This window comes from Balaenoptera borealis, assembly GCF_965194805.1.
Source record: "Balaenoptera borealis genome assembly, chromosome: 13".
Classification (NCBI taxonomy): Eukaryota; Metazoa; Chordata; class Mammalia; order Artiodactyla; family Balaenopteridae; genus Balaenoptera; species Balaenoptera borealis.
In genome coordinates this window covers 66,728,547-66,755,731 of record NC_138870.1, presented here as the reverse complement: position 1 = coordinate 66,755,731, position 27,185 = coordinate 66,728,547, and the positions used below count along the sequence as shown (strand labels likewise).

The 27,185-nt window shown below is 34.9% G+C and overlaps 1 protein-coding gene and 2 long non-coding RNA genes across 7 annotated transcripts in view; 2 read left to right on the top strand and 1 right to left on the bottom strand.

The window, feature by feature from the left end:
* The window catches only part of LOC309609796, a 289,307-nt gene extending 280,598 nt beyond the window's left edge, over positions 1-8,709 (top strand). For all 3 annotated transcript variants that reach the window (XR_014233579.1, XR_014233580.1, XR_014233581.1), the window contains exon 4: positions 8,233-8,709. This is a non-coding gene — a long non-coding RNA (uncharacterized lncRNA). The remainder of the gene's footprint in view (positions 1-8,232) is intronic.
* The window catches only part of SYT1 (synaptotagmin 1), a 538,168-nt gene that overhangs the window by 342,621 nt on the left and 168,362 nt on the right, over positions 1-27,185 (bottom strand). For all 3 annotated transcript variants that reach the window (XM_082351698.1, XM_082351697.1, XM_082351699.1), the window contains one exon: positions 17,268-17,329. The gene's annotated coding sequence lies outside the window, so the exon portion shown is untranslated. The remainder of the gene's footprint in view (positions 1-17,267; positions 17,330-27,185) is intronic.
* LOC309609817 lies at positions 17,315-25,936 on the top strand. Its single transcript, XR_014233602.1, has 2 exons — positions 17,315-17,359; positions 18,990-25,936. It is a non-coding gene; the product is annotated as an uncharacterized lncRNA (long non-coding RNA).

The following is a 27,185-nucleotide window of genomic DNA, read 5'->3' as shown; positions in this document are numbered from 1 at the left end:
TATCAGAATTGTCTTTCCCAAGCAAAACACAAAACTGTATTAACCAAAAGCATGACAGCACTGTGAAATTTCCTCACTATGGTAACTTAAAGCAACACAGACCTTGGGAAGCAGGCTTTAGTGCCTCGCCCAACAGGTCAGAAAATAGCAACGAGAGGTTATTATGGATCATACTGTTGAGCATCACCCGAGAGATTGGATGGTTCTGAACAAAAGCCAAGGTCATACACTTAAATCTTGCCTCATTTCTATAATGCAAGAACATTAACAAGCTAACAAAAATTATTTTTCTGAAGCTTATCTTTTTAAAAAATTGTTACTAAGGCTTCTACAGAATGAGAGATTTAGGCAGAAAAAATAACATTAAAAAAGTGGTTTTCCACTGGCTAGAGATGAACTTCAAACAAACACTTGAACTTGACCTTCATGATCTCATTACAGCCTCAACCCTAACCAACCATACCATGTGCTTAAGTAAATTCTTTAGCAATCAAAGTGGAAAGCCAGCATGGAAGCAAGTCATGCAAGGTCAAGATGGACTGCCCTTTATTCTGTAAATTTTTCAGGCGATGTTAAGTCAAGTCGTGTCCAGCTGGATTCCAAGTATTTCTTATCGTACTATTATGATGAATTTTAGAATGTTCACCAATTCTACTATAATGTGAATTACTCCAGGGTGGAGATGGTGTCTTGTCCTGCATATAACACCATGCATGGCATGTAGAGGCGGGACAGTGTTAGGTGGCAGACAGCAACAGCCCTGCATCTAGAATTCCAACTCTGCCACTTACTAGCTGTGAAAATCACTTTACCTTTCTGACCCTCAGCTTCCTCATCTGTAAAAATGGTGATAATGCTTGTCTATTAGAAGATATATACAGATATAAACATATGTGTGTGTATCTTGCATTCAGTAAATGCTAGCTGTAAAAATAGTAAGCACATAAGAAACGTTTGTTGAAAACATGAAGGGATGAATAGATAATTTCTTTCTTATTGATTTAAGGTTCATCCAGTAATTCTTGAACAATATTTCATAATACACAGATTAGAAGTTAAATGGTAGTATTAAAAGAGTTGAAGGTTATAAATTTGCATTCCTATTTTGAATCAACAGTCCTCTATTTATTTTTAGAGAAATGGCAATTTAAAAATACCGCTGGCTTCTCAAATCTTCTAAAGAAAAGTTGATGTGTAAAAACATCAGATAATCAGAATGAAGACTGGCTAATTCTAGTCGGAGCAGTTAAAACATGGCATATTTATGACTCAGACACCCTAATTATCTTAAACTCATCTATTTCTTTTGCTGATTGCCTATACTCAACTAGCGTTCTGTGATTAATTTTAGAGTTTATGACATAAAAGGATAGCTGTCCTAGAAGTCACAAACTCATTGCGTTTCTATATTTGCATCTTAAGTTAGGAAACGGCAAAAAATTCCACATTGGACAGCTACATTAGTCAATAAATTATAGGATAAATGGATAAACAATATGTAGCACATACATACAATGAATTCAGGCTTAAGAAGGATAAAAATGCTAACACATGCTATAACATGGATGGACCTTGCTGAGTGAAATAAGTCAGACACCGAAGGACAAATACTGCATGATTCCACTTATATGAGATACCTACAGTAATCAAACTGATAGAGATAGAAAGTAGAATGGTGGTTTCCAGGGGCTGTGGAGAGAGGGAATGGGGAGTTATTGTTTGATGGATATGGAGTTTCAGTTTGGGAAGATGATGGTTGTACAACAACAGTGTGAAAGAACTTCATACCACTGAGCTGTACACTTAAAAATGGTTAAAACAGTCAATTTTATATTATTCAATTTTATATTATGTATATTTTATCACAATTTAAAAAAGGTCAAAATAAATGACAAATTTGTATAGGGCTAAAGATACAACTCTTGAAAAGAAAACCTTATTGTAATGGAGTGTTTGGGGATGTGGATTAATCTAGCTTTGGTGAGGAAAAATAAGAGAAAAGAAAATTTTCAATAAAGCCACCACTATGATAGATCTGAGTAAAAAAGTCATCAGTTTGGTTCAACTAGCACTAGCACGAACTCTGGCACAGAGTCTGGGACACAAGGATGATTCACCTACCACACTCGGGAGTTCACCCTCTCATGCAGAGAGAAATTCTTCAAACATTGTTTTGGTATAAGTCTGAAGTTTGTCTGTTTAAGAGTACGGGTTTTAGCACTATATAGACTTGATTCTGTATCTGGCTCAAAAATTATAAGATATGTTACATTAAGAAAGTTAGTTTGCCTCTCAGTTTGCTCGTTTGTGAAATAGGGGAAAGGACATGTAAAGTGCTCAGGGGGAAGTAAGTGTTCAGTTAATGGTGACCACCGTTGCCGTCAGTCCTAGGACAGAGGCATGGGCTGGCTTGGCCTCACTGTGCCACTTCCATAACTGTTGTTACCAGCACAGAAAGAACACAGCATTTGTTTCATCATTACTAATTATATTTACATCCAGAGTTAGTTATGATAGAAATTGAAAATTAAAATTTAAGCATTACTTTCTTGATCTGAGTCGTTCCAATAGAATGGTTGGTATAGATGGTTGTGATGGACTGAAAGTTTGTGTCCCCAAATATCTCCACCCATACCATCTAAGCTCATCATTTCAGGACCTTACACTGTGTAAAATGCCCTATGTCATTTGCTTTTTGGGTTAACACTATTGTGTGTAGGGGTTGGGGGAGAGCAGAGAGAATGCAGGGCTGGTGTGAATACTTTGAGCCGGTTCCTTTTTTCTTAGTAGCTTCCCTATACCAGCTGCACTGAGGTGTGCTGACCAAGAGAAAAGTGGGGTTAGGAAATTAGAAGCTGAAACTGCTTTAAAGAAAAGGCATCTCAAGAATTTTAGGTGGGAAGCAGAATTACATCAGGAAAAAAGCAAAGGTCAGAAAGAGATAAGGCAGTATGGAAAGCCAGCTTTACTTATTTTTCAAATTTTGGGTAGGGTCAATTCAGTGTCAGAAGAAATGGAGAAACATTCTGCTGTTGTCCCCCTTTCACTCATCCCGTCCCCATTCCCAATGCTCTAAATACTGTGGCTCAGCGGAGACTGTGGCTTTTCATGGGTTTGTTTGTGCAATGACTCTGAGTAAATCTCTATCTCATGAAATAGAAAGAAAACATAACTCTTTCATAGGTGGGGGACTGCCTGTATTTTCTCCATTTCTGTAGCTGTCTCAATAACAAATTTGGCTTTGCCTTTCGTAAACTATATTGACAATTGTTCAAATCTCATCATAATTGGAAACAATGGGCATATTAATAATTACACAATTATGCAAACCCATCTTTTTCCAGAATTATGTTAATAGGCATAATTCAGAAAAATTTTTAAAAAATCTTGCATTCTAGAATACAATGATATTATAAATACTATCACATATAAAATGCTCTAAGACATAATGGGGGGGGGGCATTATGAAAACCTTCTCTAAAATGAGGAAAATGTATTTTAAAGTACAAAAGAGAAGGAAAATTCAAGGCTAAATAATGTTCAAATATTGCATACTTAATAAAAAATAAATACTTCCCAGGAGATGTTAAAGTGAACGTGTCAATGCTACATGCCAAAATCAAATAGATAAGCAAAAACCCTGAGCAACTGGCAAAATAAGAATTATTTTTTACATTTCAGACTGTTGAAAATTCATATAATACCACTTTGGGGGTCATCGAGTTAGGTAACCAATGCACTTTGGGCATTTGTTTAGAGACTTTCCTTCCTCAGTCTGAAACATTTTGTACCACTTCATAAACATAGGCTTTGCCAGGATACTTTTGAAAGTGGAAAATAAAAACAATAGCAGGGTTAAGCAATTCATATTAGCCATAAGGAGACATAAATTGCTCAAATGTACAATGGAGCATATGCTGAACCAGATGTTTAATATTTTAGAATAGGAAAGAAATAAAATTGTCTGTAGTTTATGTAAGGATTAACTTTTAAGGAAAAGAGAAAAATAAGATATTTATCATGAATTACATTCTGGTGATAAATGAATCATTATTACTAAGACTGGGATATACTTATCTTTAGAGGCAGAACAGGATTCCACATCAAAAGGAGAGTGGTGGTGGTATTGATACTCCAGGTCAGTATTATAAAGGGACTTTTATGATATTTGCAAAAGAATGACAAACAATAAAGGAAATTAAAATGGTAGATATGAAATTTACTAACAACATAGGTGAGTTACTAAAATGAGGAGAAACTCAGTTGCTTCCGTAACGTGGGGGGAAAAAGCAGCAAAATAAGAAGTGTTGTTATCTGATGTTTCCTTGGTGAAAGAATAATTTTGCGATTTCAGTTTTAGATATCACATACAAAATTTTATGTAACTTTTTTAAAGGAAGAGTGTATCATTTTGCTATGCAGTGGCATAAAACTGCCCTTAACTTTACAATGGTGCATGTAATAGCATGTGTTGGGTATAATTTATTTCTGGAAACCTGCTCAGCCTACAGTTGGGTTAGGGTTATTTTCTCTGGAGAAAATGACCCCATTTGTGACCCCAAAGGAATGCATTTCTTGGTAGGGTAGAAAGACTTTTTGACAGTCTTCATGGTTCTACAAGTAAGCTAAATCAGCATGCGTCCTGTTGTGAAGGGTACCAAAATGTCTCAAGTCTTACTTTTGACCTCTCTGAAAGGGAGCCATGCTATTGACCTTGTCTAATTTCAGTAGCATTTGCTTTAAGGAGGAAGAGGCCTTCTAGGAGAGGGCTCATGGTAGACTACTACTGTATCGAAACCAAATTTCATCTTGTATTCAGGATTTCTAACCAGCCTTCATTACTCTTCATCCTTTGTACTTTCCTTCGTCTTTATTCCTTGCAGACTTGTATGTGGTTTATGATTTTAAAAAAATGCCCCTTAAATATTGCAAAGGAGATATCTTTAATAGCAAATATAACAACAGAAGTACTATCTGCTGATGTTACTGTATTAACTTCTGTAATAAACACTTAAAAAGCATGTACTGGAATTCTCATATGAAGCCTATAAAATAGGATTTATTATCTCCATTGTAATACATGAGGACATTGAGGCAAAGAGGTTAAATTGTCTTCCTGAGGTCATACAGCAAGTAAGTGGCAGAAAAAGGACCTGAATGCAGCTCCTTCCTCCACTGCCAATGTTCTTAATTACACAAATGAATAATGCAACCCATAATAATGCCCTGGTGCTGACAAATATGTAAATAAATCTCAATGTTAGAGCAGATCAAAATTAGCATTAATCACTCGGCTGAATCATTTGTTTTGAAGTCTTATTAACTTTAGACTTCACATATCTTTAAAACCATATTGCTGATTTTAAAGCATTTCCCTTCTCTCTTGTAACTATACAACTTATATTTGAGTCATGAAAGATGATAAAATTTTCAGAACAAAACAAAGACTAATTTCAATAAGAGCATCCAAATCAAAGCTTAATGTTTCTAGAAATAAAAAATGGACTGAATTCTATCGACTTCTATTGAATAAGTATAATAGCTAACTTCAGTGTAGTACCTACAATCATGAGGTCTACTAAATTGCCCTAAATCCCATATCTAGCTAATAATCAGTGGAGCTGGGATTTGAACGCAGAGAGTGAGTTTCCAAAGCCAGTACAGTGCTATGATATGATTACAGAAGGCTCCTTCTTTAGTGTTCTAGGAAATGCCCTAAGTCACGAAATTTGTTTAGCTTTGCTTTACCATGAATAGTAATGATTGTGGGAAACCCATCATACCCAATGTCCCAAAGAAAGCAACAAAATTCTCAGTCATCTAGTAAATAAATACATAAAGTGATTCTGACCATGGTTAATCATATGAGAATCTTAAATTACTGTAAGTCAAAGTACTATTATTCTCTTTATAAAATAGACATTCCAGTATTTGTAATTACTCTAAATATAAGCCAGTTGATGGCAGAGGCTGTGCTTTGGTCGCTTCTATATCTCTTAACACCTGGGATAGTGTAGACAGTAGGCACTCAATAGCAAATATTAAAAAATAATGAATAGGGCTTCCCTGGTGGCGCAGTGGTTGGGAGTCTGCCTGCCAATGCAGGGGACGCGGGTTCGAGCCCTGGTCTGGGAGGATCCCACATGCCGCGGAGCAACTAGGCCCGTGAGCCAACAACTACTGAGCCTGCGCGTCTGGAGCCTGTGCTCCGCAACAAGAGTGGCCGCGATAGTGAGAGGCCCGCGCACCACGATGAAGAGTGGCCCCTGCTTGCCACAACTAGAGAAAGCCCTAGCACAGAAACGAAGACCCAACACAGCCATAAATAAATAAAAATAAATAAATTAAAAAAAAAACGAATAATGAATAAAGGGATAAATTTTACCAATGATTTTAAAGGGAGTAAGTCCAGATAATAACATAAGCATAAAAATCTAAGAAGCACATACTGTGAACATCATTTGTTAATTTACAAACAAAAAAATAGAGTAAATATAGTTCTTTTTCTTTAGGTGATCTTTTACACTTATGGCTATCATTCATTTAAATTTTGGTTCTACTTTTTCTATCTAAAGATAGCTGTCTTTAATAATTAAATTCTCCTACCATGGTTTAATTTTAGCATCTGAAGGACAAATAGGCATGATGCAAGCTAATGTTTATTGATGATAAGTGATAAAGTAGTATTATATGTACATCAGGTATTCTTCATAGACAAATTACATTTTAAAAAGTGATATATTCTTTACTTCCACCTCCTCTCTCCATGCCATCATTCATACAGAAAAATGAAATAGGCTTTGCCTTCACCAGTTGTTAAATGTTTATTTAAGAGTGATAACTTGAAAAGGGGTAAATCAGACAGACCTGAGTTCAAATGGTAAAACTGCTGCTTACTAAATTAATTAGGCTAACTTTATAAGGCTGTCAGTTCTTATTTTCATTATCGATGAACCCATGATAACATAGGAGGAGTACTTTTGATAATCAAATGAAATTTAATTGTATAATTAGTAGAGCATGTGACACAAACTAAGAGCCCAAAAAGTGTTCCTTTTCCCTTCCTAACACTCTTCCTTTTTTATAAGAACTCTCTTAGGTCTATGTGTGAGAAAGCTGATCAGGATTAAGGGTAAATTATAAATTCAAGGAAAAGGGAATTTGTTTCTGGATGACCATTATTGTCTAAAACAGACGTCAATCAATAACTTTGATTTCATCAGCAATGGACTGTTGTAAAATGAAATACTGGATTCCCAGAACAGTAAAGTCAAATTTTCACACAAAAGGAACTTGTTCTTTTTACAGTAACATAGTATAAGTTTTTATAAAATAATGTAATAACATCACTACAGCAATCCAGTTAGCTCTCAGAGAGTCTCAGGAAGCAGACTGGACAGATTTTTTTTTTTTTCATCATCTAGATTAAAAAAAGTAGAGAATCAAAGAGGTAATTGCTTAACTTTTGCTGATGGTAGATTGTATGTATGTATTATTGTTATCCAGTAGTAATTTAATAAGTAATTTCCTAGCTCTATGCTACTATTACACACAGACACATGTCTATACTTTTTGATTACAGGGACTTAACTACTTCAAATAAAGAGAGGTTTGACTAAATGAAGCTTGAGCGGAGCATTTACAAATAATGTTTATTCTCCAGTGAATCACAAACCCTTTCCTAGTTAAAATCTGCTTTCCATTAGGACCTTTCTTACTGAAAACTTCTTGCTCTATTTGGTGTGCCAGGAAAGCAAGATTGTTAAAAATAGTCATGCCTTGAGTGAGAACATCAACTCCCAATAGTATTTAAAGAGGTTTAATAAATCTAGGGTAATGTGAATAGTTTTTCAGAAGCATGCTTGAGCACCTGAATTTTTTAAATGTACCCTCTTTGTTATTATTTTCCAGTGTGTTTAGAGTCTATAAAGAGCTGACCCATTGAGTTCTTGAAAGCACCATCAAGTGTTCAGCAATTGAGAGGAAAATTATTAATGTAAAATACAATATCCAATGGTCCTCTTTCTTTATTTTCCTTATCTTTCTTAAGCACAAAAAGTTTTTGTGAAATATAAGCGCAATGTGTTCTAAAGCTCTGTAGTAATATTTTAATCACCAAATAATTAAAAAAAATTTTTTTAAAATATATATGTATTTTTTGATGTGGACCATTTTTAAAGTCTTTACTGAATTTGTTACAATATTGCTTCTGTTTTATATTTTGGTTTTTAGGCCATGAGGCATGTGGGATCTTAACTAACTCCCTGACCAGGGATAGAACCCACACCCCCTGCATTGGAAGGTGAAGAAGTCTTAACCACCGGACCACCAGGGAAGTCCCCACCAAATCATTCTTAAGCTATGGGCTCTGAAGCAAAATTATAGGAGGTCTGTATGGCTTTCCTATGCGAAACATCTTTCATTTGTAAGGTTTGATTCTAATAAAAGTTGTAAAAGCTCATTTACTAGTCATGGGTGTATAATACAAGCATGTATGCTACAGACAAAGACAAGAAAAATAGTCACCTTATATCATGCTTTACTCCATGCACTGACACCCCTAACTCATGAATTCTTTGGAGGTTAAGACATATATTTGACAGCATCATTTTAATTCAGATTATTTCTCTTCAGAAATATTTTATAAAATTTTAAAGAAATAATAAACTATATATTTTTTATTATTCAGAGTCATTTATTTTGAGGAAGGAAGGAACTAAAGAAAGAAGGAAGGATCCAGTGTGGGCAGAGACAAGATGGTGAAGTAGAAAGACATGAGCTCACCTCTTCTTACAGAAACACCAAAATCACAACTAACTGCTGAACAACCATTGACAAAAGAATGCTGGAACCTACCAGAAAGGATACCCTACATCCAAAGATAAAGGAGAAGCCACAGCAAGACAGTAGGAAGGGTGTAATCACGATAAAATCAAATCCCATACCTGGGGTGGGGGGGGGGTGGGCAACCCACAAACTGGAAAATAATTAAACCACAGAAGTTCTCTGACAGGAGTGAAAGTTCTGAGCACCACGTCAGGCACCCCAGCCTGCAGGTCTGGCAATGGTAGGAGGAGCCCCCAGAGAATCTGGCTTTGAAGGCCAGCAGGGTTAGATTTCAGGAATTCCACAGGATTGGGGGAAAGAGGAACACTACTCTTGGAGGGTGCACACAGGGTCTTGTGAGCACCAGGACCCACAGAAAAAAGCAGTGACCTCATAAGAGACTGGGCCAGACCTACCTGCTAGTATTGGAGGGTCTCCTGTGGAGGTGAGGGTGGCTGTGGCACAGTGTGGGGACAAGGACACTGGCAGCAGTAGTTCTGGGGAGTACTCATTGGCATGAGCCCTCCTGGAGGCCACCCCTTCTCACCAAGACCTGTCCCCGCCCAACAGCCTGTAGGCTCCAGTGCTGGGATGCCTCAGGCCAAACAACCAACAGGGCAGGAACACAGCCCTACCCTTCAGCAGACAGGCTGCTTGAAGTCTTCCTGAGCATACACCTGCCCGATAAACACCCCTTGATATGGCCCTGCCCACCAGAGGAACAGACCCGGCTCCACCCACTGGTGGACAAGAACCAGTCCTTCCCACCAGGGGGCAGACAGCAGAAGCATGAAGAAATACAACCCTGCAGAATGGAAACTGCAATCAGAAAGTTAGACAAAATGAGACAGCAGAGGAATATGTCCCAGAGGAAGGAACAAGATAAAACCCCAGAAGGGCAACTAAGTGAAGTGGAGATAGGCAATCTACCTGAAACAGGTTCAGAGTTATGAAAGTAAAGATGATCTAAGATCTCAAAAAAGAATGAAGGCACAGATTGAGAAGATACAAGAAATGTCTAACAAAGAACTAGAAGATATAAAGAACAAACAAACAGGGATGAACAATACAATAACTGAAATGAAAAATACACTAGAAGGCATCAATAGCAGAATAACTGAAGCAGAAGAACGGAGAAGTGACCTGGAAGACAGAATGGTGGAAATCACTGCTGAAGAACAGAATAAACATAAAAGAATGAAAAGAAATGAGGACAGTCTAAGAGGCCGTTGGGACAACATTAAATGCACCAATATTTGCATTATAGGGGTCTCAGAAGGAAAAGAGAGAGAGAAAAGACCTGAGAAAATATTTGAAGAGATAATAGCTGAAAACTTTCCTAACATGGGAAGAATAACAGTCACCCAAGTCCAGGAAGCAAAGAGTCCCTGACAGAATAAACCCAAGGAGAAACATGCCAAGAAACATAGGAATCAAATTGACAAAAATTAAAGACAAAGTATTAAAAGCAACAAGGGAAAAGCACAAACATACAGGGAATCCCCATACGGTCATCAGCTGATTTCTCAGCAGAAACTCTGCAGTCCAGAAGGCAGTGCATGAAATATTTAAAGTGATAAAAGGGAAGAACCTACAACCAAGAATACTCTACCTAGCAAGGCTCTCCTTCAGATTTGACAGATAAATCAAAAGCTTTACAGACAAGCAAAAGCTAAGAGAATTCAGCAGTACCCAACCAGCTTTGCAACAAATGCCAAAGGAACTTCTCTAGGCAGAAAGGAAAAGGCCACAATTAGAAACAAGAAAATTATGAACGGAGAAGCTCACTGGTAAAGACAGATATACCGTAAAGGTAGGAAATCATTTTCACACAAATATGATATCAAAACCAGCAACTGCGAGAAGAGGAGAGCACAAATGCAGGATATTGGAAATGCATTTGAAATTAAAAGACCAGCAACTTAAAAACAATCTTGTTTATATATAGACTGCTATAGCAAAACCTCATGGTAACCACAAGCTGAAAATCTACAATAGATACACACACAAAAAAGAAAAACGAAGCCAAACACAACACTAAGGTTAGTCCTCAAATCACAAAAGAAGAGAACAAAGGAGGAAGGGAAGAAAAAAGACCTACAAAAACAAATCCAAAACAATTAACAAAATGGCAATAAGAACATACATATCAACAATTACCTTAAACAGATTAAATGTTCCAGCCAAAAGACATAGACTGGCTAAATGGATACAAAAACAAGACCCATATACATGTTGTCTATAAGACACCCACTTCAGACCTAGGGACACATACAGACTGAAAGTGAGGGGATGGAAAAAGGTATTCCATGCAAAGAGAAATCAAAAGAAAGCTGGAGTAGCAGTACTCATATCAGACAAAGTAGACTTTAAAATAAAGACTGTTACAAGAGACAAAGAAGGACACAAGATAATGATCAAGGGATCAATCCAAGAAGAAGATATAACAATTGTAAATATATATGCACCCAACATAGCATTTGCCTAATATATTGAGGTGCTCCTAACAGCCATAAAAAAGAAATTGACAGTAACACAATAATAATGGGGGACTCTAACACCCCACTTTCATCAATGGACAGATCATCCAGACAGAAAAATCACTAAGGAAACACAGGCCTTAAATGACATATTAGACCAGATGGATTAACTGATATTTATAGATCATTCCATCCAAAAGCAGCAGAATACATATTCTTCTCAAGTGCACATGGAACATTCTCCAAGATTGATCACATGCTGGGCCAAAAAGTGAGCTTCGGTAAATTTAAGAAAATTGAAATCATATCAAGCATCTTTTCTGACCACAACATTATGAGATTAGAAATCAACTACAAGGAAAAAAAAACTGTAAAAAACACAAACATGTGGAGGTTAAACAATATGCTACTAAATAACCAAGGAATCACTGAAGAAATCAAAGAGGAAATCAAAAAATACCTAGAGACAAATGAAAGTGAAAGCACAATGACCCAAAACATATGGGACACAGCAAAAGCAGTTCTAAGAGGGACGTTTATAGCAATACAATCTTACTTCAGGAAACAAGAAAAACCTCAAATAAACAACTTAACCTTACACTTAAAGCAACTAGAGAAAGAAGAACAAACAAAACCCAAAGTTAGTAGAAGGAAAGAAATCATAAAGATCAGAGCAGAAGTCAATGAAATAGAGATGAAGAAAACAATACAAAAGATCAATGAAATTAAAAGCTAGTTCTTTGAGAAGATAAACAAAATTGATAAACCTTTAGCCAGACTCATTAAGAAAAAGAGGGAGAGAGCTCAAAACAATAAAATTAGAAATGAAAAAGGAAAAGTTATGACACCACAGAAATAAAGAATCATAAGAGATTACTACAAGCAACTATATGCCAATAAAAGGAAAACCTAGAAGAAATGGACAAATTCTTAGAAAGGTATAACCTTCCAAGACTGAACCAGGAAGAAGTAGAAAATATGAACAGACCAATCACAAGTAATGAAATTGAAACTGTAATTAAAAATCTTCCAACAAAAGTCCAAGACCAGATGGCTTCACATGTGAATTCTATCAAACACTTAGAGAAGAGTTAACACCCATCCTTCTAAAACTATTCCAAAAAATTGCAGAGGAAGGAACACTCCCAAACTCATTCTATGAGGCCACCATCACCCTGATACCAAATCCAGACAAAGATACCACAGAAAAGAAAATTACAGGCCAATATCACTGATGAACATAGACACAAAAATCTTCAACAAAATACTAACAAACAAAATCCAACAATACGTGAAAAGAATCATGCACCATGATCAAGTGGGATTTATCCCAGGAATGCAAGGATTCTTCAATATATGCAAATTAATCAATGTGATACACCACATTAACAAACTGAAGAATAAAAACCATATGATCATCTCAATAGATGCAGAAAAAGCTTTTGACAAAATTCAACACCCATTTATGATAAAAAAAACTCTCCAGGAAGTGGGCATACAGGGAACCTACCTCAACATAATAAAGGCCATATATGACAAACTTACAGCTAACATAATGCTCAATGGTGAAAAACTGAAAGCATTTTCTATAAGATCAGGAACAAGACGAAGATGTCCACTCTCACCACTTTTATTCAACATAGTTTTGTAAGTCCTAGCCACAGCAATCAGAGAAGAAAAAGAAAGAAACGGAATCCAAATTGGAAAAGAAGAAGTAAAACTGTCAGTGTTTGCAGATGACATAGAAAATCCTAAAGATGCTACTAGAAAACTACTAGACTCATCAATGAATTCGGTAATGCAGGATATAAAATAAATACATAGAAGTCTATTGCATTTCTATACACTAACAACAGTAGTTCAGAAAGAGAAATTAAAGAAGCGATCCCATTTACCATCACATCAAAAGAATAAAATACCTAGGAATAAGCCCACCTAAGGAGGCAAAAGATATGTACTCCGAAAACTTTAATATGCTGATCTTTAATATGCTGATGAAAGAAATTGAAAACAACACAAACAGATGGAAGGATATACCATGTTCTTGGATTGGAAGAATCAAAACTGTCAAAATGACTATACTACCCAAGGCAATCTACAGATTCAATGCAATCCCTATTAAATTACCAATGGCATTTTTCACACAACTAGAATAAAAAAATCTTAAAATTTGTATGGAGACACAAAAGACCCTGAATAGCCAAAGCAATCTCAAGAAAGAAAAATGGAGCTGGAAGAATCAGGCTCCTGGACTTCAGACTATACTACAAAGCCACAGTCATCAAAACAGTATGGTACTGGCACAAAAACAGACATATAGATTATGGAACAGGATAGAAAGTACAGAGATAAATCCATGCACCTGTGGTCAATTAATCTGTGACCAAGAAGGCAAGGATATACAATGGAGAAAAGACAGTCTCTTCAATAAATGGTGCTGGAAATGTTGGACAGCTACATGTAAAAAAATGAAATTAGAACATTCTTCAATACCATACACAAAAATAAATTCAAACTGGATTAAAGACCTAAATATAAGACCAACTACTATGAAACTCTTAGAGAAAAATAAAGGCAGAGCACTCTTTGACATAAATCACAGCAAGATCTTTTTTGATCCCTCGCCTAGAGTAGTGGAAATATAAACAAAAATAAACAAATGAGACCTAATTAAACTCAAAGCTTTTGCACAGCAAAGGAAACCAGAAAGAAAACGAAAAGACCATCCACAGAAAGGGAGAAAATATTTGCAAACGATGCAACCGACAAGGGATTAATCTCCAAAATTTACAAACATGTGGCTTAACATTAAAGAAAAAATAAAAAAAATGGGCAGAAGACCTAAATAAACATTTCTCCAAAGAAGACATACAGATGGCCAAAAAGCACATGATAAGATGCTCAACATCGCTAATTATTAGAGAGATGTAAATCAAAACTACAATGAGTATCACCTCACAATGGTCAGAATGGCCATCATCAAAAAGTCTACAAACAATAAATGCTGGAGAGGGTGTGGAGAAAAGGGAACCCTCATATGCTGTTGATGGGAATGTAAACTGGTACAGCCACTATGGAGAACATTATGGAAGTTCCTTAAGAAACTAAAAATAGAGTTACCATATGATCTAGCAATCCCACTCCTGGGCATGTATCTGGAGAAAACCATGGTTCGAAAGGATACATGCACCCCAATGTTCATTGCAGCACTATTTACAATAGTCAGGACATGGAAGCAACCTAAATGTCCATCGACAGACGAATGGACAAAGAAGAAGTGGTACATAAATACAATGGAATATTACTCAGCCATTACAAAGAATGAAATAATGGCATTTGCAGCAACATGGATGGACCTGGAGATTATCATACTAAGGGAAGTAAGACAGACAAAGACAAATATCATATGATACCGCTTATATGGGGAATCTTAAAAAAAAATGATACAATTGAACTTATTTACAAAACAGAAACAGTCTCACAGACTTAGAGAATGAACTTATGGTTACTGGGGAGAAAGGATGAGGGGGCAGGGATCAATATGGAGTTTGGGATTGACATGCACACACTGCTATATTTAAAATAGGTAACCAACAAGACCTACTGTAATGCAAGGGAACTCTGCTCAATACTCTGCAATAACCTAAATGGGAAAAGAATTTGAAAAAGAATAGATACAAGTATATGTATAACTGAATCACTCTGCTGTACACCTAAAACTAACACAACATTGTTAATCAACTATACTCCAATATAAAAGAAAAATTAAAAAAAAATAGAAGGAAGGATTAGGGCATAAGAATTCTGGAACCATTAAATCAGATGATATGTATCTTAAAAAGAGTCACTTTTTCCTTACAATTATTTATGAGTAGTTAAACATGCTGTTGTTAAATAAAAGACAAAGACTGAAGGGAAAAACGGCCCCATACCACAAAATGCACCAAGAAAAGGCATGATTTTTTTCTTGGAAACATACATTATTTTCCCTAGGGTTATTCCAAATGAGCAAAAGATGTCATCACTTGAATCAGGTCCCTCCAAAGTATGCCATACTAAATCCTATTGAAAATTACATTTCAAATCAAATAACTTATATAAGTCACACTGAATAACAGACCAAATAAGTTATAGATTAATCAGATCAGATAAAAAGCCATTGATCGCTTGTCACAATAAAATTATAGGAAGATGACTAAGAAATTGTGAGAGGCTAGGGTAGGTATTATCTGGCTCTTGTATAAAGACCTTAAAACAAAAATGTATGGTTTTCATTTAAAAATCCAACCTTTTCCCCAATAAGTAATGTAAGGAATTGAAATTATGTTTAAAAACTGACTTATTTACATAAAAACAAAACTTAAAGGGAAGCTAGACTTCTTGTGGGACAATTTCTAGGTGTTATGTTTTGGCTGAATTCCTTAGTTGACTTTCTCTGGTCAGTAAGATGTTGGCAATAAAACATGTCAAAAAGAAATTGCCCATTTATTTCATATTCTGCAATTCACTCAAATTGGCAGCGCTTTTTTTTTTTTTAAACATGATAGAAAAATCTAATTCTTAAATTATCCTTTTTATACCCAAGACGATGTAAACATATTATGTCACCTCAGAAAAGCAATTCACATATTTGGAGTTTCATTTTTAAAACAAGGAACAGTTTTTGAAAGCTCTGAAGTTTGAATTTTATAAATCTCTGATTAAAACTGAAAGTGTATAGCCATCCATAACCACAACAAAAAGTGAGGTAAAGTACTTTGTATAAAGTGAGGCAGCACAGGGATAATATTCAGATAGGTAAGTAAAAGAAAATCCTTTTCTTCCTGCTTCTCTCACACTTCAAAAGTAAAATAAGTTTAAGATAAATTGCATTTATATCATCATTACCATGATTAATTATATTTAATCATTTAATGCATGAATCACATCTTAAAGTTCTTTGGGTGCTAGAAAATCTTATTATGTAAGTGTACTTTGTATATATCCTAGAAAAATTATTCATGAATTTCTTTTTTTATATCACACTTATAGCCTTTCCCTTGGACTTTATTCTGTTTTGATATATATCAAGATATAGATCTATCATTTTGCTACTTCACTACATTTTACTTCAACATTTCTGTTTTAAATTTTAGAGAAGTGCATTTGCAAACTCATTTCAAAACTACCATGGTATTAAAAGTGATATACCATGGGTCACCAAAGTGGATTTTGCTTTCCTATATTTATTTTACTATTTTTGATATTTACATATTCAAAATTTATAATTGTTTACATTATATGTAATTGTTTACATCTAGGAAATCATTACAATATTACTAGTTTTACCAGAAAGAATGATATCAAGAATGCACTTAATTTTGTTTAATAAAAACATATTTAGGAAAGCAATTATTACTAACAAATAATAGCTATGTAAGGAAATACATGTCATAATTAAGTTGTGAGAAGATTGGAAAGAAATGTACTAATGAGATTAAGCTCTGCTTTAATGCCTGCAGATGGTTGCCATTTTTTTAATAATTCTAATTGAATGACTATAAACAAACCAAGTGTACTGATTCTGCTTAAAATTTTGTTGAAAGTGAAAAAAAATTTGTATCACATACAGAGAACGTGAGGTACTTTGATTAAATTGTACTGATTACTTGTTTTTCTTCTATAGAATTTAAAATGATACGATGCTAGTCAAAAGATATGATGGAATCAACATAAACATTTTCTGCCACATATATGTATCACAAGGATTACCCTGGCCTCTTATCTAAGAGGATTATAGGATAAATGATTTTCAGTTTGCTCCAGTAAATTGAAATTGAGTTTTAGAAGGCTCCATTTACTTAGTATGTTAGTTTCTTATCTTAGAAAATAGTAAGGTGAATATTTCTGTAAAAGAAATTTGTAAGGTCTTCTAATTTTATAGAAGCTCTAGTATAATCATTGTCTCGTTAAAGTACTTACTGTTCTTTAGGAATTCTGGGGTATTTTATTCTTTGTTTTCTTTCTTTCAGGTATTTTTTTTCCTAAAAGGAAACAATATGCACAATGGTTAGGTGAGTACACATAGTTCAGAATCATTTCATATTGTCATGAATTATAACTGATTCATTTTATTATTTAATATTTCTACTTAAACATCTTGCACTATATACATCCAAATACAATACAATATCATATATATATTTAGTAGATATAGTATAAGATAGACAGATAGGGATTTTAAAGTTGAAGATTTAGAGATCAAGGTTCTGTGCATAGTTTATACACTGATTTTGTGGAAGTTCATTATGCTCCCTACATTATAGTTTTTCCATTTGAAAACTGAAATACTACTAAGTTAGGCAGACATTGTTAGAGAATATTTCATTATTTTATTCATTAAAAAGGAATCATACAATTATTAGTCAATTAAATGCCTGTTGCTATATTGAGCACTTCAATATATTCTACCTATTTGCCTATTTTCGGAGCCATATCAAGGTTCGGATATAACCTAAAACTATTCTAGTGTGTGTGTTTATGTGTATAAGTACATACACATACATTTATACACATATATACTATATATATAATATATGCACACATATATATAAAATCCCATCAGGGATAAAGAGAAAAATAATCTCACAGCATCGCAGAGAGCAGTACAACTTTCAGTTTAGAGAATAAGAAAATTAAATCCTTCCCAAGAGTCAATATCAGGAACTGCTTTAATGTTATAAAGATATCAAGAATTTCTGATTTGGTTTGATAAGTTAGCAAATCACAAATGAACAATTTCACAGTGCTAGAGACAAGTACCTTTTTATTATAAGTTCTCATCAGTTTTGGTCATCAAAAATTTAAATGGAATGAAAATCAAGAAGGAAAGAAGTATTTAAAAATAGGTTGATAATAGGCACGTTACTCTGTTTAAAGAGTTCTCACAGCGTCTGTTTTCAACAAAAGTACAAAAATATTATAATGACAGCAGCTCTGGTGATTGGCTTACATAGGTACTCAGTGGAAAAGATGTGACGTGACAGCTATATTTCCAAAGCTGCATTTACTGCATCTGTTCAATGGTTAAGACTCCAAGGTCTCCTTTCATTTTAGTCCTGCTTGAAACTCAACTGTTTTCTAGCAAAATCCACTAGAAAGAGCAATGTAAAAATGCACCTTAGATTTACCTGCCTGCCTCTTAAAATATGACTCTGAGCCACAATCAATTTTAGATAAGATTTCCATACATAGTTTCTGCTTACTGACACTTTTCTTATTAAAACAAAAGCTACAACAGAATTCTATGGACGTACATATTAAGGTAACAGAGTGGCATAAAGCTCTTTATATGAAATACAGGGACAAAAATCTGTTAGAAAAAATGAAGTCTTTCTACTAAAAAACTAAGAGAATACTTGACATTATACATATTGCATGTTATTACTAACCAAGGGACAGGCTTCCCAAAGGGATGCAATGAAAGGATTAAAGCTTTTGTGACTTATGAGCCATCTGCAGGGATTTGGTTTCATTTTGGTTTTGCATGCATATCTATCACAAGGATGAATGGGCAAGCCTGTTCTACTGTAGGGAACAAACAACTATTTTATTTTTAATCTACGTGCTGAATATGGATGTGCATAGTATTTTTCTGGTAGCTAATTTGTCTCTTGCATGTATAAACATCTCTCTCTCTTTTAGAGGGAAAACGTGAAAATAACACGTGATGATTCTGCACCTCCCGTCAACCATCTGGTTTTCCAGTAGTGTAATTGCTATCAGTAGGTCTGACTCAGTTTCCTGGTACTTGGTACTTTTGCCTGTTTTTACAATACTTAAAAAAAACCCAAAATGAATCTGTTTAGGTAGGTAGGTTCATATAGTTTTCATAATACATGATATGTATTCATAGTCAGTAAAACTGATGGCTCTTTCATGTTCTTTTTATCTAGTTTTAGAAGCAAGCCTGACATGGAGAAAAAAGAAAATTGTCTGAGACTTAGGTATCACTATTGCTCAACAGTGGCTAGAAATTGCTGTGGAAGCCTTGTAGCCCTAATCATAATTCTATTTACAGAACTAAGCAAAACACTGCATGCTTTAGGCATCATAAATACTACAGATCAGTGTTTCTTGTTTTTTTGGGGGGGGAGGGAACTACTTATATTCATTTTAATGCTAGACATTTAAAAATGCACAGCTTAAGAAAGGGGACTTAGATTAAAAAATGACAAATAACTAATATTTACATCCAAACTTTAAAAAATATCTCCAGTATTTCATTTTGATGAAAACATTGATTTTAACTGAGCATTCACTAACACAGCATTGAGCTAAATATTTATTTAGGGTTGGATTTAAAGTCTGCACTGTGAATCTGTGCAACATGGCTACTGGTAAACATTATCCCTTGACTGGAATGGCAACAGAATCTCTATTCCAAGTTTTAAATTTCAGAACTGCAAAATGTTGCTAAACTCAGAGTTCTCTTTACTGTCTCCTACTGAAATGCCAAAACTTGTCGTCACAACAGGGTTTCAAAGTTGTTGTGCCATTTCCTCGGCACAGATAACATTATTCCTAAGGGATTTTGTTAGACAGCTTTTGGCTTAAATTCCTATTCTTGGAACAGTAGTCAGCAAGCAGCAACTACTTTAAAAAGAGACACTATCCAGGTCATTAGTGACTGAATGCAAGCTTTTAAACAAAAAAGTAAAGCACAGCATGACAATTAAATGGCTTACATGATTCTAGATTAGATCCTGGACCAATGGGAAAAAACAATTAGCCATTAAGAACATTATTGTGACAGTGGATGAAATTTGAATGTGGACTATGCATTAGATAATGGTATTACATCAACGATAAATTGCCTGTGTTTGATTCTTGTTCTCTGTAATGTAAGAGAATGTCCTGTACTCAGGAAATACACTGATATATATGCTAAAGTATTTAGGATAAGTCACACCATGTTTCCAACTTATTCTCAAATGGTTTATGAACTGTATATATACACACACATATGTAACATATATAATATGAAGAATATATATGTATATATATGTATATCATTTTTTATGAGAAAGAGAAACTGATATATAGGATAAAATGTAAACAGTTGGTTAATCTAGGTAAAGGGAATATGAGAACTTCCTGTCCTATTGTTGCAACGCTTTATGAGAGTTTGAAATAGCAAAACAAACATAACCAAAAAAAGAGAACCTAAAACTATCTTTTAAAAAAATTAAATAAATATAAAATGCCATATTTCAGTATCTCTACAAAACATTACACCGAACTGTGGCTATTCTTATTTTGATCATCAAGCACAAGATGGTTTTATTCTGTCTATAGCTACAAAAGATAAGACAATGACATTTATCTGGGTAACTATTAGAGAATATTAGGTGATAAAAGAAAAATATTCCATCAAGTAATAGAGTAAACAAATATTCTGTACCTAAATGCAATCACTATAGTTGCTGGTAGGAACAGTAAATAAGGCAATAACACAGAATATGGACTTTCCTTTAAAGGAAGGTAGAAGGCCAAAAGATTGTACCTCATATTAGAGGAAAGAACATTTTACCTATGCTTTGTATCTAACCTTTCACAGTCACTTAAGAGGCTTAAGTCTAACAAGCCTGTCCTCATTACGACAGAAGCAAATATTTACCAACAAAGAATGAAATGGGTGGGTCAGGGGAAGGATGAAGGGTTTGCTCATTTTTTTGATGTGACACTTTATTATACAAGTCAAAACATACTACAAAACATCTGTTGGCAGTCAGAGTTATAACAAATCACATACTGGGTTCAACCATGTTTAACATTTTCATTATACTCAAAATAATTATTTTAGAATGGGGGCCTGATAATGAGGCAGAATGGCACTGAGCCAGGAGAGAGCCAGTTTGTACCTTGAAAAGGAGGATGGGAATTAATTAAATGAAAAGCTCGGGAAAGTTAATTGGGACTGAGTGAAGATAAGGACACTATCAATACATGAAGAAATAAAACAATTTTTAAAAAAGGTATAGCAGAAAGCCACAGTGAGCACAGCAAAGGGAGAAGAAACTCGAAGAAACATGAGTCACAGGACCAGAATTATGCCTAGGGGAGCCTCTGTTGGCCTTCAGCTCCTAGAATTGTTCCTATCACACAAATAAATGTTTGTTGAATGAATAATATTGAATATTGATAAAAGTAAAATTAAGTGTCATAATCCTAGTCTGCCTCTGTCTTATCTAGTGTGTGACTTTAGGCAAACCCCTTAATCTATTTTAACCTCAATTTCATCAGCCATGAGTGTGGAAAAAGGTGATTCTCTAAGGTGCCTTCCGTTTCTAAATATTTCTGTATGTGGTTCTGTTTATTAAAATGGGTAACTGTGAACATTTTTGTAGAAGAGAATAGCCAGATATGAGTTTTAAATGAAGACAAATGGAGGGTGGAAAAGAAAAGATGAATAAAAGAGCAATGCATTGATGCAAGTAATGGGAAACAAATCCCATCGAAAGAGACTTTAATATAGAAGAGAGAATGCAAAATGTGCTTTATGGCTTTGGCATGTGTGAAGTGACATTTACATATACTACTGATAGAAGCATGCAGATGTAGACATCTTTATCTGTTCTTTTTATTATTATTGTGACACTACACACCCTCTGCTTCCACATCTAGAGTTCCCAAGTGAATAGAAGTGGAAAGTGTTCAAAAGAAGCCATGAAATGGCAGGAGTTTATAGAAATATTGTTACTACATGGTCATAGAATTGTTACTGTCCATCTTAGAGAAGAGAAAGCTGAAGAAAGTCTTAGGATCTATATTTAATTCCATGAAGAGCTATTTAATTCAAGACCCACCAGGCACAGTTGCAGATACCTCCATGATGCCTTTGATGATCAACACTGGCTTCTTACTCTTTACAATAGCCAAGACATGGAAACAACTTAAATGTCCAGCAATAGATGAATGGATAAAGAAGATGTGATAGATAGATACACACACACACACACACACACACACACACACACACACAATGGAATACTACTCAGCCGTAAAAAAGAATGAAATAATGCAGCAACATGGATGGACCTAGAGATGATCATACTAAGTGAAGTAAGTCAGACAGAGAAAGACAAATACCATATGACATCATTTATATGTGGAATCTGAAATATGACACAAATGAACCTATCTATGAAAAAGAAACAGACTCACAGACATAGAGAACAGACTTGTGGTTGCCAAGGGGAAGGGTGGTAAGAGAGGGATGGATTGGGAGTTTGGGATTAACAAATGCAAACAATTATATTTATGTATAACTGAATCACTTTACTGTATAGCAGAAACTAACACAACATTGTAAATCAACTATACTTCAATAAAACAAATTGAAAAAAAACCCACTAGCTTTCTCATGTTTTCTTTCCTACAAGCTTGTGGAGCACTTACATTCAGTAACACATAATTTAGCCCTTACTTATATATGATCTCATTACTTTCCCCAGTCCCATCTATGCTGATTTTGAATTGACTACTAGAGGAGGCATGTGCTATGCATTTGTGTTTCCCTACAATAAGGTGGTACTTAAAATGAGTAAATGCATGGTAAATACCCATCTGTTGATGGAGATGGGCAGAGTATATTTTGAGCTCAGAAAATGTACTGGAATACTGATTGGCAGATACCAAAAAATGACTTCTTGGCCATTAACCATGGTTGGTGATCCTGGGACTTCTGTGTATCCCCTGCCTTGCTTTCTTATCAGCACCTATTCCTCTCGGCATTTTTGGGAAGAAAGGCCAAGGACCTATTATAGGGGGATGAAAGGTATACTGTTATTTAACTAGAAAGACCTAGTCAAATAGCCTGAAAGGCACCTGAATCTATGACTTGAAATTAGTTTGCCAATTCAGTCTGATCTATCGGAGAGGTGAGAGGGGCCACTTTCCCAGCTTTGTCAGAAGAGAGCAGAATGTTTCTTATGGTTCTATGTTCAAATCAAGACCACTGATGGTGATACCACAATAAGAAAGCTGGAGGGTCGCTGATGGTAGAATTAGTGTCTCTGTGGGCAGCCAGGGGTACAAAAGAGGAGGAAGGCACAAGGGAAAGATAACACAAACGAACTGGACTATTTTCAGAGGGTTTTGATTTCTCTACAGATTCTGGTGCTGCAACAATTAGAGACTGTGGAGAATATTTACATAACATAGATGCTGACATAATTGCTGGAAAAGGAGAAGCCAACCAAATATCTTTGCAAAGGGCTCCAAGGTAGCTATAAAAACTGCACCTGTCCTAATAAGACACGATGAAGTGACAAGCAATGAAAATAAGTTAACTCAACTTTCCCAATTTTTTTGAGGTTGGGTAGGGGGAGTGGGGCATCAATTCTGTATACAGATTTAAGACTGAAGGAGAGAAAATGACATTTAAACCTTGATTTGCTGCAAATTCAAGCCCAACAAAGTTCAATGACCAAATAAGCGTGATGTTGGGATACGGCATGAAATCTTTACAGGTCTATGCTAATTGGCTCAAATTTTGTTGTGTTTTGAGTTTAGTTCAGCACCATGGGAAAGTACCAAGCTGGAAGTTCAGGGCCAACTGTGACAAAACCATAGCCTAGAAGAAGTGGTCTTCAGTCACTTCTATTTAATTGGGGAAAAATTGTAGAGATAAAATAGAAAATAAGTGATTTCTCACATTAAACTAGTTCTCAAGACATTGTCTTCTTTATCTCTTTCTTACTGGTACATTAAAAAACATCAACACAAATTTGCTTATAGTATCCTGGGCCTTTATATTCACACAAAAACTGCCCTCTTCAAAGATTCATTGTCGGGGTTTATATGCTTATTTTTGGAGAAGCAGCATGATTTTAAAAAAGTAAGTATAACTGCTATTTAATTAGCTGCACTCAGCAAACTGCATATATTTATCACATTCATCTTCACAAGGACATGGTGAAGTAGGTGTTAAATCTCTGCCTAGGAGCAAACTCAGGTCACAACTTCTTTGGAATTAGTAAGTGGTAGAGTTAGTATCTACATTCAGCTCTCTATCTGAATCCCATTTTTCTTTTGCAACAAAGTCTCTGTAGTGTTGGAATGGACTTTGAGAAGGTAAAAAGCCTATTTTCTAGACATTCCTCTTCTACTTATTCAGTGTGTATCACCTGAAGCAATTCACATGCTTTCTGCATCTTAATTGCTTCATCTGTAAGATGGGGTAACACAATACCTACCCTAAGGAAAAAGACTAGATTACTTGATTTATTGAGGTATCTTTGATTTCTAAAAGTAATTGAATATATCTAATCTCTGCAGCATAAAAAGCCTTAAAAGTAGAAGTCTTTTCAAGGAATGTTCAGCATGTAACCTTTGTAAATTCATTACTACTCCTGGAACTTTTACCTGAATCGCATTATTCCTACATTAAACAAAAGATTTCTAAATCAACATAATAGTTTCATCTACATATGAGGATTTACTATTGTGGGATTACCTTCAAGGATATATTTATGAGACGCATAAAACATTTGTCCTACAAACATCTACATATTTCACATCAGATTAGGCAGGAAGTAAAAGTTGCATGGTCATGGATGTCTAGAGATACATTTTCTAACTAGAGTCAACCAAATTTGAGTGAATATCTACGTTAAGAGCTAAATAAATACCAGGGGGATGGCTAAAAGATGTTATGTGATGACCCCAAAACACAAAAGTTTGTGTTAACTCAAACAGCCAAACTCTCAACTCTTTAAATGGACAATGCTTATTTAATTCTAAGAGGTTTAGAAATTAAAAAAAAAAACAAAAAGCAAACAAACAAGCAAAAAAACCAAAACCAAAAAACTTTACTTGGAGAAAACACATTTTAAAAACTAGTTCTTAGAATTAGATGTGTGGGTATTGGAAATGGTAAGCATTTCAAAGAATAGAATGGGATTTCCACTCCAAAAGTGAATGCACATGAAGTCAGTTTCCAAACACCAGACATCAGTGGATGAAAACAAATTGATAAATAGAAAAGACCAAAGGGCAGAAGAAACGAAATAAGACACTTGCTATACGAACAAACCACTTGATTCTGATAAAATTCTTTTTCTTAAAATAACCATAAATGCAATCCTATAAAATTTTGAATTAATGATTTACTCCGAGAACTCAAAGATGTTTTAAAAACCTAAATATATTTGAGAAATGAAGACTGTCCAACAAGTTACATGGGGAATGTATAGTTAAGTCACACTAGATTTTTCACTAGAGAAAGCAGTTGAGTGATCTAGCATTAGAAATTTGGAGGAGAGTTCAATAAAATTTTACTTAAAAATTTGACACTATTTTACTTGGGTTTGGAAAAAGACTTTCATTTCACCCATGAAATGATATAATGAATGTAATAACAACAGATCCAGTGAGGCAATAACATGGGTGAGCTTGTTTCTCAGCTTCTATTCTTTGATCCTTTAGGGGTCTAATGTGAATGGCAACTAATTTTCACCGTCAAAAGGAATACGATCAAGATTAATTCCTTAGAACTAAGTCCTTAGAACAGGGAAATTCCCTTGGAGGTAGGATTCTAGGCAGGGATTATAAGGGCCTGAGTTTTGGGCCCACTGATAGAAAACTCAGCTGAAGAGAACAACCTTCAATTTAAAATAAAAATTCTTTTGGAATTACATATTACAGCAAGTGAATTTTTACTATGTTTCTCAGTGGTGTTCTGGTTTTTGCCATAGAATTCCCTAGCATTGTAATTTCCTCTTCAGTTATAGTTTAAGGTCATGTCATTTTTGAAAAGAAACTGATTTTATTATCATCACTTCCATCTCTTTGATATAGGGGAGACTCAGAAACTAATCATGTAATAATTCACTTTAACAGACTTCAATGAAGTCTATGTAGTATCATCTACCACATGTGGATTTCTAATTTTACTAGCAATCATAACATGGACTAAAATGTCAACATAATGAAATCATTTAAATGCTAATTATATTAAGAATAGTAAACTTGGTTGGCAGAGGTTGATGGGAAGCACAGACCTTTTCCAAATTGAATACAAATCAGTCTTACTGTCCGTATACTGGAGGTGGCCCCAAGTCAAGTCACAGTTCCATCTCTCTAATCAGGCAAATCTCAACAAATGTCCTTGTGTTTCTGTAGTACCATTCCAGGAGTTGTGTGGAACAAAATGAAGTAGAAGAAAAGGTCTCTGTCCAATAGAATGCCAATTCATATCTGTATCATAGCACTTAGTACATCATGTTAAAGTTTTTGGGGTTGTTTAACTCCATGACAATGTACTAGGAAGTACCTAGTACATTGCCTGGCATATATGAGGTTCTAAATAAATGTCTGTTGAACTAAACACTTGAAGAACCCAATCAGTCTCCCTTCTCTATGCAGTACCCTCTCACTAAAAGTCTAGTTTACCAATTTGATGGTGCGTTTGTATCATAAACTCCAGACATTTCAAGCAGAGAATATTATATCTTATTCTATACTATTCCACATTCTCTCTCTCCCAGGTAGAAAACTACTACCTGTTAAACCTTATTCTTTTGCCCATTATCTGTGTACTTGTTCACTTTTCTTTTAGGTGGTTCTACAAGAAAAAGCCAGGTTAGTTCTGTGATGTGTCTAATATGAAAGTTACATGATAGGGAACTAACATGGATCATTACCTTAACAAGGGGTGAGAGGTGACTGTCTTGGTGAATTAGGGACATTCAAGCCTAAAATATAAAATTCTGCATTGTTTTGATAAGCTATAACAGATTATTCATGGTCCTAAGAGGCCGTTTCTATGTTGGACGGTCTTCATGCTCCTTTATTGAAAAGAAGCAAATGCCAAGAAAAGAAGTTAACATAGAAGAC